The sequence below is a fragment of the Mobula birostris genome, chromosome 17, assembly GCF_030028105.1.
Source record: "Mobula birostris isolate sMobBir1 chromosome 17, sMobBir1.hap1, whole genome shotgun sequence".
NCBI classification, from domain to species: domain Eukaryota; kingdom Metazoa; phylum Chordata; class Chondrichthyes; order Myliobatiformes; family Myliobatidae; genus Mobula; species Mobula birostris.
The window spans coordinates 10,174,827-10,191,648 of record NC_092386.1 but is presented as its reverse complement, the minus strand read 5'-3'; the positions used below and the strand labels follow the sequence as shown (position 1 = coordinate 10,191,648).

Here is a 16,822-nt window from a genome sequence, read left to right as displayed (position 1 = left end):
CTCCAGAATGATATCACAGAAACACAGGACAAACCAAGACTAAACTGACAAAACCACATAATTATAACATAGTTACAACAGTGCAAAACAATACAGTAATTTAATAAAGAGTAGACCATGGGCACGGTAAAAAAAGTCTCAAGTCCTGATAGCGCATCATCTCACACAGATGGTAGAAGGGAGAAACTCTCCCTGCCATGAACCTCCAAGTGCCATAAACTTACCGATGCATTGGAAGCACCCGACTGCAGCCGACTCTGAGTCCGTCCGAAAACTTCGAGCCTCTGACCAGCCCTCCGACACAGAGCACCATCTCTGCTGAGTGCTTCGACCCCACCCTGGCCGCCGGGCAACAAGCAAAGCCGAGGACTCGGGGCCTTCCCCTCCAGAGATTCTGGATCACACAGTAACAGTGGCAGCGAAGCAGGCATTTCAGAAGTTTCACCAGATGTTCCTCCATGCTCTCGTGTCTGTCTCCATCAAATCAGGATTGTGCATGGCACCCTACTTGACAGATAACAGACATCACCACCAGAGTGGCCACTGCGAGCTGTGTCGCGCTGCCATCTTTTTCTCCCCTTAACATGAGTGGTTCCTTGATGGCTGATAAACACAAAATCTTCTGCAGATGCTGGAAATCCAGAGCAGCACACACAAAATGCTGGAGCAACTCAGATAGTCAGGCATTTATGGAAATTAATAAGATTTCAGGCCAACTCTTTTTCAGGACTGGAAAGGAAGGGGAAAAGAGGTCAGAATAAAAAGGGGGGGGGGAAAGGAGGGAGGGAAAATGAGAGCAAGCTTGTAGATGATAGGTAAAGCCAGGTGGGTTGGGGAGAGGTGATAAAGTAGGAAGCTGGGAGGTGATCGGAGGAAAAGACAAAGGACTGGAGTTGAAAGTATTTGATAGAAGAGGACAGTGGACTATGGGAGAAAGGGAAGGAGGAGAGGCAGTGGGAGAGATGAAAGGCAGCTGGGGAGAATGGGTAAGAGGCCAGGGGGGGGGATTAAAAAGTACTGGAAGTTAGAGAAATCAATGTTCATGCCATCTGATTAGGGGCTACCTGGATGGAATTTGAAGTGTTGCTCTTCCAACCTGAGAACAAGAGAGGAAACCATGAACTGACATATTGGAATGGGAATGGAGATTGGAATTAAAATGGTTGGCAACTGGGAAATTCTGTTTTTTTGTGGATGGAGCAGAGGTGCTCGACAAGGCAGTTCCTCAATCTAGGCTAGGTCTCCTCAATGTAGAGGAGGCCACATTGGAGCACAAGATGCAGCAGACAACACCAAAAGACACAGGTGTAATGTTGCTTCACTTGGAAGGACTGTCCATGGCCCTGAACGGAGAGGAGGGAGGTGGTGATTGGGCAGGTGTAGTTGAAGGCTGGTGCAGCCTTGATAGGCTGAGTGGCTTTTGTGCTGAATGACTTTCTGATTTAAAGTAGGTAAAACAGATGTAACATACAATTTGATTAATATAATTTGAAGGCATTAAACTCAGTCATTTCAGGAGAACAGATTAAAATCAAATAGTAAATGTGCATGAATGTAGAATATATATTAATTTGAAAACTATTTTAATATTCTTGCTAAAAGCTTGTCAAGCTTATAATTCAGCTGTTACATCACCCAGACCACTGCACAGCTATTATTAAGTACTATGAATGCTGACTTAGCAGAAGCCCAAAGGCCAGGCAAAGAAAGTAGCATTGCACAGCCCCAGTGGCCTAATGGATAAGGCACTGGCCTCCTAAGCCAGGGATTGTGGGTTCAAGTCCCATCTGGGGTGATGAAGAAGTCCTTTTACTGGTGGTACAATCAATTCAATTGGTGTCATCCATTAGTCTCGCGAGACCATGGATATGCGCCTGGAAAGTCTTGCTTCAGTCTGTGTTAGAGCAGCGTTTGTTGTGGCTGTAGAGTCTCACACGGGACTCAGTGACAGTTTCGGCTGCAGCGACTGCACTTGAAGGCACTGTCCTCCAGTGTTGTTTTTCCCATGCTATTCTTTCCTTTGCCACTGATAGCATAGTGGCAAACCACCAGAGAAATGCTTTACCATGCCAGTAATGGCCCTTCAATTCACACTGCTGTCAGAAGGGAGTTTGTACATTCTTCCCGTGATCTCAGGTGCTCTGGTTTCCTCCCACATTCCAATGACCATTAGAATAGAAGGCACAGGGGCGGTATTAAGCCATTCAGCCCATCGAGCCTGCTCCACCATTCCATCATGGCTGATTTATTATCCCTTCAGCCTTTTCCCCGTAACCTTTCACACCCCACCCCTTACTAATCAAGCATCTATCAACCTCTGCTATTATATATACCTAATGGCTTGGCCTCTGTAACCGTCTGTGGCAATGAATTCCACAGACTCACCACCATCGGACAAATGACATGCACCCTCATCTCTGTTCTTAAGATGGATGGGTTAGGGTTAGTAAGTTTTGGAGCTACTATAGAACAGAATAGTACAGCACAGTACAGGCCCTTCGGCCCACAATGTTGTGCCAACCCTCAAACCCTGTCTCCCATATAAGCCCCCACCTTAAATTCCTCCATATACCTGTCTAGTAGTCTCTTAAACTTAACTAGTGTATCTGCCTCCATCACTGACTCAGGCAATGCATTCCACACACCAACTACTCTGAGTAAAAAACCTTCCTCCAATATCCCCCTTGAACTTCCCACCCCTTACCTTAAAGCCATGTCCTCTTGTACTGAGTAGTGGTGCCCTGGGGAAGAGGTGCTGTCTATCCACTATCTATTCCTCTTATTATCTTGTACACCTCTATCATGTTTCCTCTCATCCTCCTCCTCTCCAGAGAGTAAAGTCCTAGCTCCCTTAATCTCTGATCATAATGCATACTCTCTAAACCAGGCAGCATCCTGGTAAATCTCCTCTGTACCCTTTCCAATGCTTCCACATCCTTCCTATAGTGAGGTAACCAGAACTATGTTGGCAAATGAAGCATGGAGATCCTCTGACTGGGTTGGCAGTAATGACGCATTTCACTCTATGTTTCAATGTACATGTGACAACTGAAGCCCATCTTTATATCTCTGCACACTCCAAAGCATCTCTGAAGTGCAGCCGTAAGGCCACAAGGCAAAGGACTGGAATTAGGCATTCAATACATCAAGTCTACCCTATCATTCAACACAACCGATCAATTTTCTTACTGAACCCCTTTGATGTCAAACAGAATGATCTTTCTCTGCCATGTAAAACAAAAAGATGAAGCAAATGCATCAGGAAGGAAGTTGAATTCTGTGGCTTCAAGGAGATCAAGTAGATAAACCATATTTTATTATTAGTGACAATTCCTCTGAGGAGGTGCAAGACCCAAATATCAGGGGGAATTTCAAGTGGTGTCCAGGTCTACTGCATTTCACAATCTGAAGCAGAATCATTTTTATTATACTGATATACAGTACTGTGCAAAAACCTTGAATGAATATATATATCCTAAAACTTTTGCACTGCACTGTAGTAACTTTATATATTGGACTGTACAGCTGTCACAAAAATAAACAAATTTCACAACATCTACAAATGATGATAAACTTGATTCTGTCAGGTTTCAGCAGGACTCAATTGCAGACCAATGAATACTATTTCACCAGGATTATTAGGGAGAACAAAGGCTTTTAAAAACAGAAGGCAGGCACGAATCCAAATAGTAGGCAGAGGTCTTACCAGGAAAGACAGTCAGGCAAGGGCAGACAATCCAGAGCACACAGGCAAAAATCAGGGCCAAGAGCAGGCAAAGTCCAAAACACAGAATCAGGCAAAATCAGCTGGCAGAAGTCACAATGACAAGCTGGAACAACACAGGTCAGAACTGGGATGAACTAGCAGAGGATGCTACTCAAGGCGGGGTTTAAATGGACAGGGTAATGAGTGAAAATTAGAAGCAGGTGGGGTGCAAATGTGGAGACAAGCAGGTAATTGGAGGAAGTCCAAAAATGGAAAGGGGCTGAGCCAGAACCCACATGGCCAGGTGAAAGAAAACAGAAATTAAAGACTGTAGTGATCCAGAGCTACCAGCAGAGGCCCTTCGACCCAGTGTTCAGGCCGGATCCTTAACAGATTCTGATATGGATGTCTCTTGTGGACTGAAAGTGGGAAGGAGGCAGAGAGAGGGGAATCATGATTGGGAAAGGGAGAAGGGAGAAAGCATGAAGCATGAAGCACCAGAGAGACATTTTGTAATAAACCAATTGTTTGGAATCAAATGACCTTGGCTGGTGTCTCAGGACTAGGTGTGTCACCACTTGTGCCAACACCACCCCTGGCAGTTCTTCTCTGCCACACCCCTCCCGCGGCACTCTACCGGCACAATTCTCAACATCCTTAGCACCTGCCAGAACTACAAGCTGACTGTCCACTCCACGTTGATAAATACAGTATTGTGCAAAAGTATTAGGCACCCCAGCTATATATATATATATATATATATATATATATGTGTGTGTGCCTAAGACTTTTGCATAGTACTATATGCCATGAAATTTGGTGCTTTTCAGCAGCAGCGCAGTGTGATATATAAAAATTGCTACAAATCACAATTAGAATGTATACAGTATATAAAAGGAAAAATAAATAGTGCAGAACGAGAGAAAAATTATGGGGTAGTGTTCATGGACCTTCAGAAGTCTGATGCCCGAAAGGAAAAAGCTGTTCTTAAAACACTGAATGTGCATCTTCAGACTCCTGTGGCTCCTCCTTGATGGTAGCAGTGAGAAGAGGGCGTGTTGTGGGTGATGGGGGTCCTGAGTGGTGGACGCCACCTTTTTGAGGCATTGCCTTTTGATGATGTCCTCAATGCTGGGGAGGCAAGTGCCCATGATTTTCCTGTATGCTTCTATATACAGTCTATGTGACAAATAGAGCTGAACTTATCTTGGAAGTTTGGCTTCAACTTTACTGAGCCTCCTAGCAAACAGTTAGGTCTTGATTTCAACTCCTAAAAATCTGTCTGAAGAACCAGATTGCTCTTCCTACCCATAACATGTTATGTACTGAGTGGAGGGTCCTCAATGATAGATGCCACCTTTTCGCTGCATCACCTTTTGAAGATGTCCTATATGGTGGGGAAGGTTGTGGGTCCATGATGGAACTCGCTGAGTTTATAACCCTCTGCAGCATTTCCTAATCCTGTACAGTGGTTCCTCCATACCGGCCTGTGATACAACCAGTTAGAATGCTCTCCGTAGTACATCTATAGAAATTTGTTGACATACCAAATCTCCTCAAACTCCTTCAGTTTGTTGGCTTTGCTCTGTTTTAACATACAGCAGATCACACTAGAGTCACACCTGGATCCAACAAATCAGCAATATTTACCATTCTCACTGTTGCTGAAAAAAGGAAATGAGGAAACCACTTTCCTTTCAGACAATGTGATCTCATTCTTTAAATCAATGCATGTTTCCCAGAATCAGCATTATTAAGTACTGTGCAAAAGTCTTAGACAGACAGACAGACAGACAGACAGACACACACACACACACACACTCACACTCACACACACAGACACATATATGTGTGGCACCTTATCAAATGCCTTCTGAAAATCCAAGTAAATGACATCTACTACATCTCCTTTGTCCACCCGGCTTGTTACTTCCTCAATGAACTCTTACGGATTTGTCAGGCAAGATTTCCCTTTACAGAAACCATGTGGACTTTGTCTTATTTTATCATTAGCCTCCAACTACCCTGAAACCTCATCCTTAATAATAGACTCCAACACGTTCCCAACCACTAAGGTGAGGCTAACTGGCATATAATTTCCTTTCTTTTGCTTTCAGCCTTTCTTAAAGAGTGGAGTGACATTTGCAATCTTCCGGTCCTCCGGGACCATGCCAGAATCAAGTGATTCTTGAAAGATCATGACCCATGCATCCATTAACTCTTCTGCAGCATCTCTCAGGACTCTGGGATGTAGTCCATCTGGTCCAGGTCGCGTATTTACCTTAAGACCTTTAAGTTTGTTTGGCACTTTTTCCCTTAGAATAGCAATGACACTTGCTCCTACTCCTTGACACTTGTGGACCTCTGGCACACTGTTAGTGTCTTCCACAGTGCAGACAGATGCAAAGTATCCATTGTTCATCTGCCATTTCTTTGTCCCCATTACTACCCCACCATCATCATTTTCCAGTGGTCCAATATCACCTCTCACCTCCCTTTTTATACAACTGAAAAACTTTTAGTATACTGCTTTATATTATTGGCTAGTCTGCCCACATATTTCATCTTTCCCCTTCTTATAGCTTTCTTAGTTGCCTTTTGTTGGATTGTAAAAGCTTCCCAATCATCCAACTTCCCACTCACTTTTGCTACTTTATATGTATTTTCCTTGGCTTTTATGCAATCCTTAACTTCCTTTGTCAGCCATGGAATGCCTGCCCCGCCATTTGAGAGCAACTTCTTCTGTGAGACATATCTATCCTGTGCCTTGTGAACTATTCCCAGAAACTTCAGCCGCTTCTGCTCTGCCATCATCTTCACCATAATCCTCCTCCAATCCACCTGGGCAAACTCCACTCTCATGCCTCTGTAACTACCTTTATTCCAATGCAAAACTGATACATGATACTTATGCTTCTCCCTCTCAAATTGGAGTGTGAATTCAATCATATTATGATCACTACCTCCTAGGGGTTCCTTTACATTAGGCTCCCTAATATTACCTGGGTTATTACACAACACCCAATCAAAGATCATCGTTCCGCAAGTCGGCTCAAGCACAAGCTGCTCTAAAGAGCCACCACCCTCGCTTTTAAGGATATTGTGGACACGTTGAGAAACATCTCAGATCCCAGCACCTGGGAAGAAATCTACCTTCCATTGGAGATTGTTTTGCTGAACACCTACGCTCTGTCCATCAGAGAAAGCAGGATCTCCCAGTGGCCACACCTTTTAATTCCACGTCCTATTCCCATTTTGACATGTCTATCCACGGCCTCCTCTACTGTCAAGATGAAGCCACACTCAGGTTGGAGGAACAACACCTTATATTCCGTCTGGGTAGCCTCCAACCTGATGGCACGAACATTGACTTCCCTAACTTCGGCTAATGCCCCACCTCCCCCTTGTACCCCATCCGTTATTTATTTATATACACACATTCTTTCTCTTACTCTCCTTTTTCTCCCTCTGTCCCTCTGACTATACCCCTTGCCCATCCTCTGGGTTTTCCCCCCCTCTCCCTTTTCATTCTCCCTGGGCCTCCTGTCCCATGATCCTCTCATATCCCTTTTGCCAATCACCTGTCCAGCTCTTGGCTCCATCCCTCCCCCTCCTGTCTTCTCCTATCATTTTGGATCTCCCCCTCCCCCTCCCACTTTCAAATCTCTTACTCACTCTTCCTTCAGTTAGTCCTGACGAAGGGTCTCAGCCTGAAACGTCAACTGTACCTCTTCCTAGAGATGCTGCCTGGCCTGCTGCGTTCACCAGCAACTTTGATGTGTGTTACCTTCCATGTTTCCTTTTGTCGTCCACAGAATAGTCTATCTGACCCGCTAACTACAGAGTCCCCTATTACTGCTGCCATCCTCTTCAGTTCCCTACCCTTCTGAGCCACAGGGCCAGATCCGGTGCCAAAGGCACGGCTGCTGTTGCTTCCTCCAGGCAGGTCATCCCTCCCCACCCCCAATAGTATTCAAAATGGAGTATTTATTTTTTGAGGGGTCGGCCACAGGGATTCTCTCCACTATCTGATGTTCTCTCTTGCCTCTCCTGACAGTCACCGATTTATCTGTCCCCTGTAGCCTTGGGGTGACTACCTCCCTGTTGCTCCTGTCTGTCATGGCTTCACTTTCCCTAATAAGCCGAAGGTCATCAAGCTGCAGCTCCAGTTCCCTAACACGGTCTCCTGTTGAGCCAAAGCCTTACTACTCTGACTACGATGGCTCCCATGATGACCGCTCTGCTAGGTGGTACCTCTCTTTTATAGAGACTGGCTTTTTAAAAGCTCTTTGTCAGACCTGCATGGGAAAGCTCTTGCTGTGTCTGCACAGTACTTCAGTCAATGATGTCCTCCTCTCACTGTGACACGACTCCCATCAGGCAGGAGACACAGGAGGCTTAGGTCCCATTATTTATTTTTAAATTTATTATTTGCACAGTCTGTCTTCTTTTCTGTATTAGTTGTCTTTGTTTTTTATAGTTTTAAATCAATTCCATTGAATTTCATTATTTTCCTGCAAATGCCTGCAAGAAAATGAATAACAAGTTAGTAGATAGTAACATACAGTAAACATACTTTGATATTAAATTTATTTTGAACTTTGAAGTTTGCTGGTAAGTTAAATGACATTCTACGGTAGGAAAACTAGAGTGTTTTGGGTTTGCAAGTTTCTGTTTCTTTTCCTTTTTGTGCGGGATGAATTGATGCCCATCTTTCAACTACTTGTATGGTTTTCTGTATTCTTTGGCTATCTGGAGAAGACAAATTTCAGAGTTGTTGTCTGTATGCAAACTTTGATAATAAGATGAATCTTTGAACCTTTGAAGCTTTAATTGTGTCCTTTATTTGTGGTTAATTCTCCAGCATCATCAAAAGGTGCATCAAATAGTTCCTGCCCAACTTGTCTGAGGTACTACAGATAGTCCTAATGAGGGGTCTTAGTCGGAAATGTCAACTGTTTATTTGTTTCCCTAAATGCTGCTTGATCTGTTGAGTTCCTCCAGCTTTTTGTCTGTATTGCAAAGTACTCGCAAAATTCTGTAGATGTACCATGGAGAGCATTCCAAGTGGCTGCGTCACCGTCTGGCATGGGGGGGGTTCGGAAATATATATGCCCAGGATCGAGAAAAGCTGCAGCAAGTTGTGAACTCGGTCAGCTCCATCATGGGCACTAGCCTCCCAGCTTCCATGACACCCTCAAAAAGGCAGTGTCCATCATTAAGGCCCCCATCATCCAGGTCATACCCTCTCTCATTGCTGCAATAAGGAGAAGCCTGAAAGCACATGCTCAACGTTTCAGGAACAGCTTCTTCCTCGCTGCCATCAAACTTTGATTCCTGAACGGATATTGAACCCATGAACACTATCTCATTACATTTTTTGTGTAACTTATTTAATTTAACTATTTTATATATGTATATTTTTCATTTCCATGCCGTGTGGCATATCAGCTGGCAACCTTTCTGTTTCTTTAGCATTTCTATCTGTTTTTTTTTCGAGCTAAGTTGCTAGCTTGATACTCAATCCAGCATGTAAGGAACCGGAGGGATTTGAACCAAAGACCACTTGCTTCGCAGTCCAGTGTGGAATTCATATAGAGATATATATATTTACTATAATTCAGCTTTTTTATCATTATGAATTGCTCTGCCCTTCTGCAGCAAAAGCAACAAACTTCACGACATATGCCAATGATATTAAACCTGATTCTGATTTTGATTCTGTATTGCTCTAGATTTCCAGCATCTGCAAAGTCACTTGTGTTTATAATTTATACAGCTGACATGTATTCTTATTGCATGGATAGACATGGCGTGCTACCTAAGTAAGAAAGATAAGGGTTCCTATGAAAATGCATCACCTACTTCTATGGCCTGACGATTTGGAAACAAAAGGAAGCATATGCTGGGCTTCTTGACTTGTTGGTGTGCATGAAACTCCTGGTACATGTTGTAATGTGTGACAGTCATTATTTCTGGAAAAACAGATAAGTGTTTTCCTCTCCCACAGCTTATGCATCACCCATGTGGTGTCCTGTCAGCTTCATTATCACTTCTTTGAAGGGAATGCATGTTTTTTTTTGACCTTTTTTCCCCCTCAATTTTCAGACGGTATCATTACTTTCATGTCACCTTTCTCTCTGAGCAGAAGGAAAAGCATTATCATTGACTGAAGAGATACTCTGCAGTGCAAGTTATAAAAAAATAATGTAAAGCAGTTGACACAGTTGTCAGTCTTCAATTTTATCAATTGCATCACCTTTTGTAACCTTTTATTAACCTGTTCCAGTACATTTGTTTTCCACTGGGCTTCATTACTGAGTGACTCCACTCAAACATACTGAAGAATTTTGTGAAATTGGTACCACACATATAATTTACTTTGAGTGGCTGTTATGTATCTGAACATATCTAACACTACTCATGTAAGATAGTATGTGTTATTTTATGCATGTTATATTTTGGAGTTTTCTAGTCAAGCACCCTCGCAGATTTTCTTGCAGTTTTCTTGAAGAATCGTTTCAAAAGTTAGCATTCAACATGTTCTGTTGTTTTTCAAATTCAAGTCCAAGTTTATTGTACTTTGACTGTACTTATATACAACTAAACAAAGCAATGTTCTTCCGGACCATGATGCCCCCACAAAACATATATCACACAGCACGTAACACAAAATATGACCATAAATACTGTGCCTCAGGATTCACAACACCAGGTTCCAGAACAGTTACAACCCCTCAACCATCAGGCTCTTGAACAAAAGTTGCTACACCCAACTATTGAGAGATTCCCACAACAAAACATCTCAGTTGAAAGTCTCTTTATTTTGTTATTTCATGCTCTCAATATGCTTTGCTATTTATATTTGCATTTGTACAGTTTGTTGTTTTCTATGAGCTACTTGATCTTTCATTGATCCAGCTTACAGTCACTATTCTATAGATTTGCTGCCTCTGCGCAGAGGAAGTATCTCAGGGTTCTAAATTTACTTTGCACTTTGAAGTTAATAAAATATAATTCAAAGATTCATGTACTGCGCGGTACAGGTAAACACTAAACAGTAAACAGTTCCCTGTCCTAGTGACAAGACCTCGGTGGTGATAGGGTATTCGTTAGTCTCCTGGCCTGAGGGAAGAATCTGTTACCCAGTCTTGCATTGCAGCCATTTGGCTACCAATAGGTTTGCCTACCATAGCTGATGATGATTTTCAGATAATGGCATTCCCTGTCTCCTATTCTGGTCACATCATTATAGGACGGATGTGGAAGCTTTAGAGAGGGTGCAGAGGAGATTTACCAGGATGCTAATATGGTTGTGATTTTAACGTGATTAGTGGAAAGTATAGGGGAGATTTCAGAGCTAAGCACTTTTCCACATGGAGTGATGGGTGCATGGAACTTGCTGATAGAGGTGGTGGTAGAATCATATTCATTCTGAGAAGTTCTAACAAGATCTTCAGAACTTTTGCCTGTCCATCCCTCGATGGAACTCATGAATGTCATGAGCTGTTGATTGTGACTTTTTCGTCCATCAATTTTTCCCATCATTTTAAGACATTCCAGCTTCTCTTTCCTCATTACATGTCCAAGAAATTCCCATTGCCATTTCCTGACTGATGATATTAGCTCTTTTTATTCCAGCTTTTCACAACACTTCTGCGTTTGTTACTCTGAACTTCCACGATACTTCCATCATTCTTTTCAAAAACCATATTTCTGCTTAAGAAACTCTTAGATGGACATGTGGAAGGTAGTAAAATGAAGGGTTATGTAAGAGGAAAGATTGATTTTGGAGTAGGTTGAAAGGTCAGCCCAATATTCTTATTGCAATTTATAGTAATTTTTATTTACTGTTGCGCAAAATAACAAATGCTATGATATATGTTAGTGATAATAAACCTAATTTCTGAAAGCTGAATTTTCTATTTTCTATGTTCTACCTTGATTTAACAACCTCCTTTTAAAGATAAAATGGCCTTAGATAGAAATGATGATGGTGGGAGGAGAGGATGGTAGCGCGTGCGCAGCCCTCCGATGAAAAATAGATAGATAGATAGATAGATTTTATTAATCCCGAGGGAAATTTGGTTTTGTTACAGCCACACCAACCAAGAATAGAGCGTAAATATAGCAATACAAAAAAAAACAACAATCAAACAGCAAAATGCAGACTATGCCGGATGGAAAATAAGTCCAGGACCAGTCTATTGGCTCAGGGTGTCTGACCCTCCACAGGAGGAGCTTCACGTTCGATGGCCACAGGCAGGAACGACCTCCCGAGCCGCCAAGTGTTGTATCACGGTGGAATGTGGCCGAAGTCCAACAGTAAAAAGTTCAATATCCAGTCTGCAAACACGTTCCTCGATCGTAATATGCCCCGGATTACAGCATCCATTGTTAGCCAGAACAGTAAGCACCAAATCCTTTACGCTTACCGCTCTCAGTGCACTTCCGGTCAGCCGGAACGGTATTACCTACCGAACTCATCTTCTCCATAAGTCTCTGTTGTCTCGACCCAGTCCTCTTTCCTCGGCTTTGTGATCCCCCTCTGTGTGTTTTCCTCCGGATTTCAGCAGGGGTGTCCACCGCTCTGTTCTCTAAGCCAGCCGGTCTTTGCTGGTCCGTGGAATACACAATGCGACCTTGCTTCTGTCCCGCATGTCAGGATGTAACCATTTCCAGTGCTAAGGAAAGCCCAAATAAAACTCTCTCTACCAGCATGTTAGAGAGGGTGCAGCTTCGACGTGTTACCGTGGGGAAAAAAATACAAAAAATAACATAAATTAAAAAAGTAAGAGAAAGAAAGTAAGAATAGATTGGAACGGTATCTGTTAAATAGGGGCTGTGGACAATTCTGATTTGATGAAGATGGAGGTGAAAGCACAGAGGAACATCTGGAAAAATTTCTGAAACGCCCGTTCGCTGCTGTCGTTACTGCGCGGTGGGGAATCTTTCGGAGGGTAGGCCTGAAAATCCTCGGCTTTGCCTGCTGTTGGCGACCGAGAAGGAGGTCAAATCGTTCGGATACTGATGGAGCTCAGTACTCGGTGTCGGAGAGCTGATCAGAACTCAAAGTTTTCGGATGACTCAGAGACGGACTGTGGTCGGGCATGGCAGGGAGAGTTTTTCCTCCTTCTCTCCGTCTGCGTGAGATGTGGGACATTTGAGAGACTTTGAACTTTTTACTGTGCTCATGGAATTCTTCATCAAGTTATGGTATTGTTGCACTGTTGTAACTATATGTTATAATTATGTGGTTTTGTTAGTTTTTTCAGTCTTGGTCTGTCTTGTGTTTTGTGATATCACACCGGAGGAAATATCGTATCATTTCTTAATGCATGCATTACTAAATGACAATAAAAGAGGACTGCGTGTCTTCATAATCTAAAAAAAGATAGAAATGAAGCGACATTTGAGCTATGAAGGAGCCCGTCTGATATTCAGACTGGCTGCACATTGCTCCTGTCTGGCTGAAAGGATTAAAATCAATGTATGTGTACAGGGTCACAAGTCTGAGATGATGAACTGGAGCTTGTAGGCAAACATCTCCAAATTGCTACAGCTTGTGGAATGTCCCATTCTATCAATAGATCATTTTCAATTCCCTTCTTACCCTCAACATGACGTACTCTGCTTGTTAAGCATGCTTTCTATTCTGTAAGCCCATCATGAGTGGATTCTGAACCACTGGCTGAAATCAATATCATTCAGTGGCTGTGAAGAAATGTCAACGCACTGCTGTTAGGCTGGTCATTCCGTAGCTCACCAGTCCTATGGCATCTCAGCAAAGCTGAACTTCCTCACTGTCATGTTTTATAACTTCAAAACATTAAACTAATTCAAAGGAAGACACGGGAGTCTGAAATGTAAGTTTAACTTTGAGCTTACTTTAAGCGAGGTATAGCTGTTTCAGTGGTACTGTGATAAGGTATGCAATTTATGTATTATACATATAACCCATAATGGATTATTTAAATGAACAAACAATATATGCACTGGATTACTCAAATATAACCGAAATAGAAACATAGAAACATAGAAAATAGGTGCAGGAGTAGGCCATTTGGCCCTTCGAGCCTGCACCGCCATTTATTATGATCATGGCTGATCATCCAACTCAGAACACCGCCCCAGCCTTCCCTCCATACCCCCTGACCCCTGTAGCCACAAGGGCCATATCTAACTCCCTCTTAAATATAGCCAATGAACTGGCCTCAACTGTTTCCTGTGGCAGAGAATTCCACAGATTCACTACTCTCTGTGTGAAGAAGTTTTTCCTAATCTCGGTCCTAAAAGGCTTCCCCTTTATCCTCAAACTGTGACCCCTTGTTCTGAACTTCACCAACATTGGGAACAATCTTCCTGCATCTAGCCTGTCCAATCCCTTTAGGATTTTATACGTTTCAATCAGATCCCCCCTCAATCTTCTAAATTCCAACGAGTACAAGCCCAGTTCATCCAGTCTTTCTTCATATGAAAGTCCTGCCATCCCAGGAATCAATCTGGTGAACCTTCTTTGTGCTCCCTCTATGGCAAGGATGTCTTTCCTCAGATTAGGGGACCAAAACTGCACACAATACTCCAGGTGTGGTCTCACCAAGGCCTTGTACAACTGCAGTAGTACCTCCCTGCTCCTGTACTCAAATCCTCTCGCTATAAATGCTAGCATACCATTCGCCTTTTTCACCGCCTGCTGTACCTGCATGCCCACTTTCAATGACTGGTGTATAATGACTCCCAGGTCTCGTTGCACCTCCCCTTTTCCTAATCGGCCACCATTCAGATAATAATCTGTTTTCCTATTTTTGCTACCAAAGTGGATAACTTCACATTTAACCACATTAAATTGCATCTGCCATGAATTTGCCCACTCACCACCTAGGACATGCTGTCTTCTCATTGCTGCCCATCAGGGAGGAGGTACAGCAGCCTGACTTATGGAGAAGATGAGTTCGGTAGGTAATACCGTTCCGGCTGACCGGAAGTGCACTGAGAGCGGTAAGCGTAAAGGATTTGGTGCTTACTGTTCTGGCTAACAATGGATGCTGTAATCCGGGGCATATTACGATTGAGGAACGTGTTTGCAGACTGGATATTGAACTCTTTACTGTTGGACTTCGGCCACATTCCACCGTGATACAACACTTGGCGGCATGGGAGGTCGTTCTTGTCTGTGGCCATCGAACATGCAGCTCCTCCCGTGGAGGGTCAGACACCCTGAGCCAATTTTGTATCTGTATTCCCAGATCCCTCTGTTCCACTGCACCCCTCAGTGCCTTATCATTAACCCTGTATGTTCTACGTTGGTTTGTCCTTCCAACGTGCAATACCTCACACTTGTCAGTATTAAACTCCATCTGCCATTTTTTAGCCCATTTTTCCAGCTGGTCCAAGTCCCCCTGCAGGCTCTGAAAACCTTCCTCACTGTCTACTACACCTCCAATCTTTGTATCATCAGCAAACTTGCTGATCCAATTTACCACATTATCATCCAGATCATTGATATAGATGACAAATAACAATGGACCCAGCACTGATCCCTGTGGCACACCACTGGTCACAGGCCTCCACTCAGAGAAACAATTCTCTACCACCACTCTCTGGCTTCTTCCATCGAGCCAATGTCTAATCCAATTTACCACCTCTCCATGTATACCTAACAACTGAATTTTCCTAACTAACCTCCCATGCGGGACCTTGTCAAAGGCCTTACTCAAGTCCATGTAGACAATATCCACTGCCTTCCCTTCATCCACTTTCCTGGTAACCTCCTCGAGAAACTCCAATAGATCAGTCAAACATGACCTACCACGCACAAAGCCATGTTGACTCTCCCTAATAAGTCCCAGTCTATCCAAATGCTTGTAGATTCTGTCTGTTAGTACTCACTCCAATAACTTACCTACTACCGACGTTAAACTTACGGGCCTATAATTTCCCGGATTACTTTTTGATCCTTTTTTAAACAACGGAACAACATGAGCCACTCTCCAATCCTCCGGCACCTCACCTGTAGATAGCGACATTTTAAATATTTCACCCAGGGCCCCTGCAATTTCAACACTAGTCTCCTTCAAGGTCTGAGGGAACACCCTGTCAGGTCCCAGGGATTTATCCACTTTAATTTTCCTCAAGACAGCAAGGACCTCCTCCTTTTCGATCTGTACAGTTTCCATGATCTCACTACTTGTTTCCCTTAATTCCATAGACTTCATGCCAGTTTCCTTAGTAAACACAGATGCAAAAAACCTATTTAAGATCTCCCCCATTTCCTTTGATTCTGCACATAGCCGACCACTCTGATCTTCAAGAGGACCAATTTTATCCCTTACAATCCTTTTGCTCTTAATATACCTGTAAAAGCTCTTTAGATTATCCTTCACTTTGACTGCCAAGGCAACCTCATGTCTTCTTTTAGCACACCTGATTTCTTTCTTAAGTATTTTCTTGCACTTCTTATACTCCTCAAGCACCTTATTTACTCCCTGCTTCCTATACACGTCATACAACTCCCTCTTCTTCTTTATCAGAGTTGCAATATCCCTTGAGAACCAAGGTTCCTTATTCCTATTCACCTTGCCTTTAATCCTGACAGGAACATACAAATTCTGCACTCTCAAAATTTCTGCTTTGAAGGCTTCCCACCTACCGATCACATCCATGCCAGAGAACAACCTGTCCCAATCCACGCTTTTTAGATCCTTTCTCATTTCTTCAAATTTGGCCTTCTTCCAGTTAAGAACCTCAACCCTAGGACCAGATCTATCCTTGTCCATGATCATGTTGAAACTAATGGTGTTATGATCACTGGAACCAAAGTGCTCCCCTACACAGACTTCTGTCACTTGTCCTGACTCGTTTCCTAACAGGAGATCCAATATTGCATCCTCTCTAGTTGGTCCATCTATATATTGATTTAGAAAACTTTTCTGAACACATTTTACAAACTCTAAACCATCTAGACCCCTAACAGTATGGGAGACCCAATCAATATATGGAAAATTAAAATCCCCTACCACTACAACTTTATGTTTCCTGCAGTTGCCTGCTATCTCTCTGCAGATTTGCACTTCCAATTCTCTTTGACTATTGGGTGGTCTGTAATACAATCCCACT

The 16,822-nt window shown here is 43.1% G+C and overlaps 1 non-coding gene across 1 annotated transcript; it reads left to right on the top strand.

Annotated features, from left to right (window-relative positions):
* Positions 1-1,722: 1,722 nt before the first annotated feature.
* Positions 1,723-1,795, top strand: trnar-ccu (transfer RNA arginine (anticodon CCU)). Its single transcript has one exon. It is a non-coding gene; the product is annotated as a tRNA-Arg (tRNA).
* Positions 1,796-16,822: the final 15,027 nt, after the last annotated feature.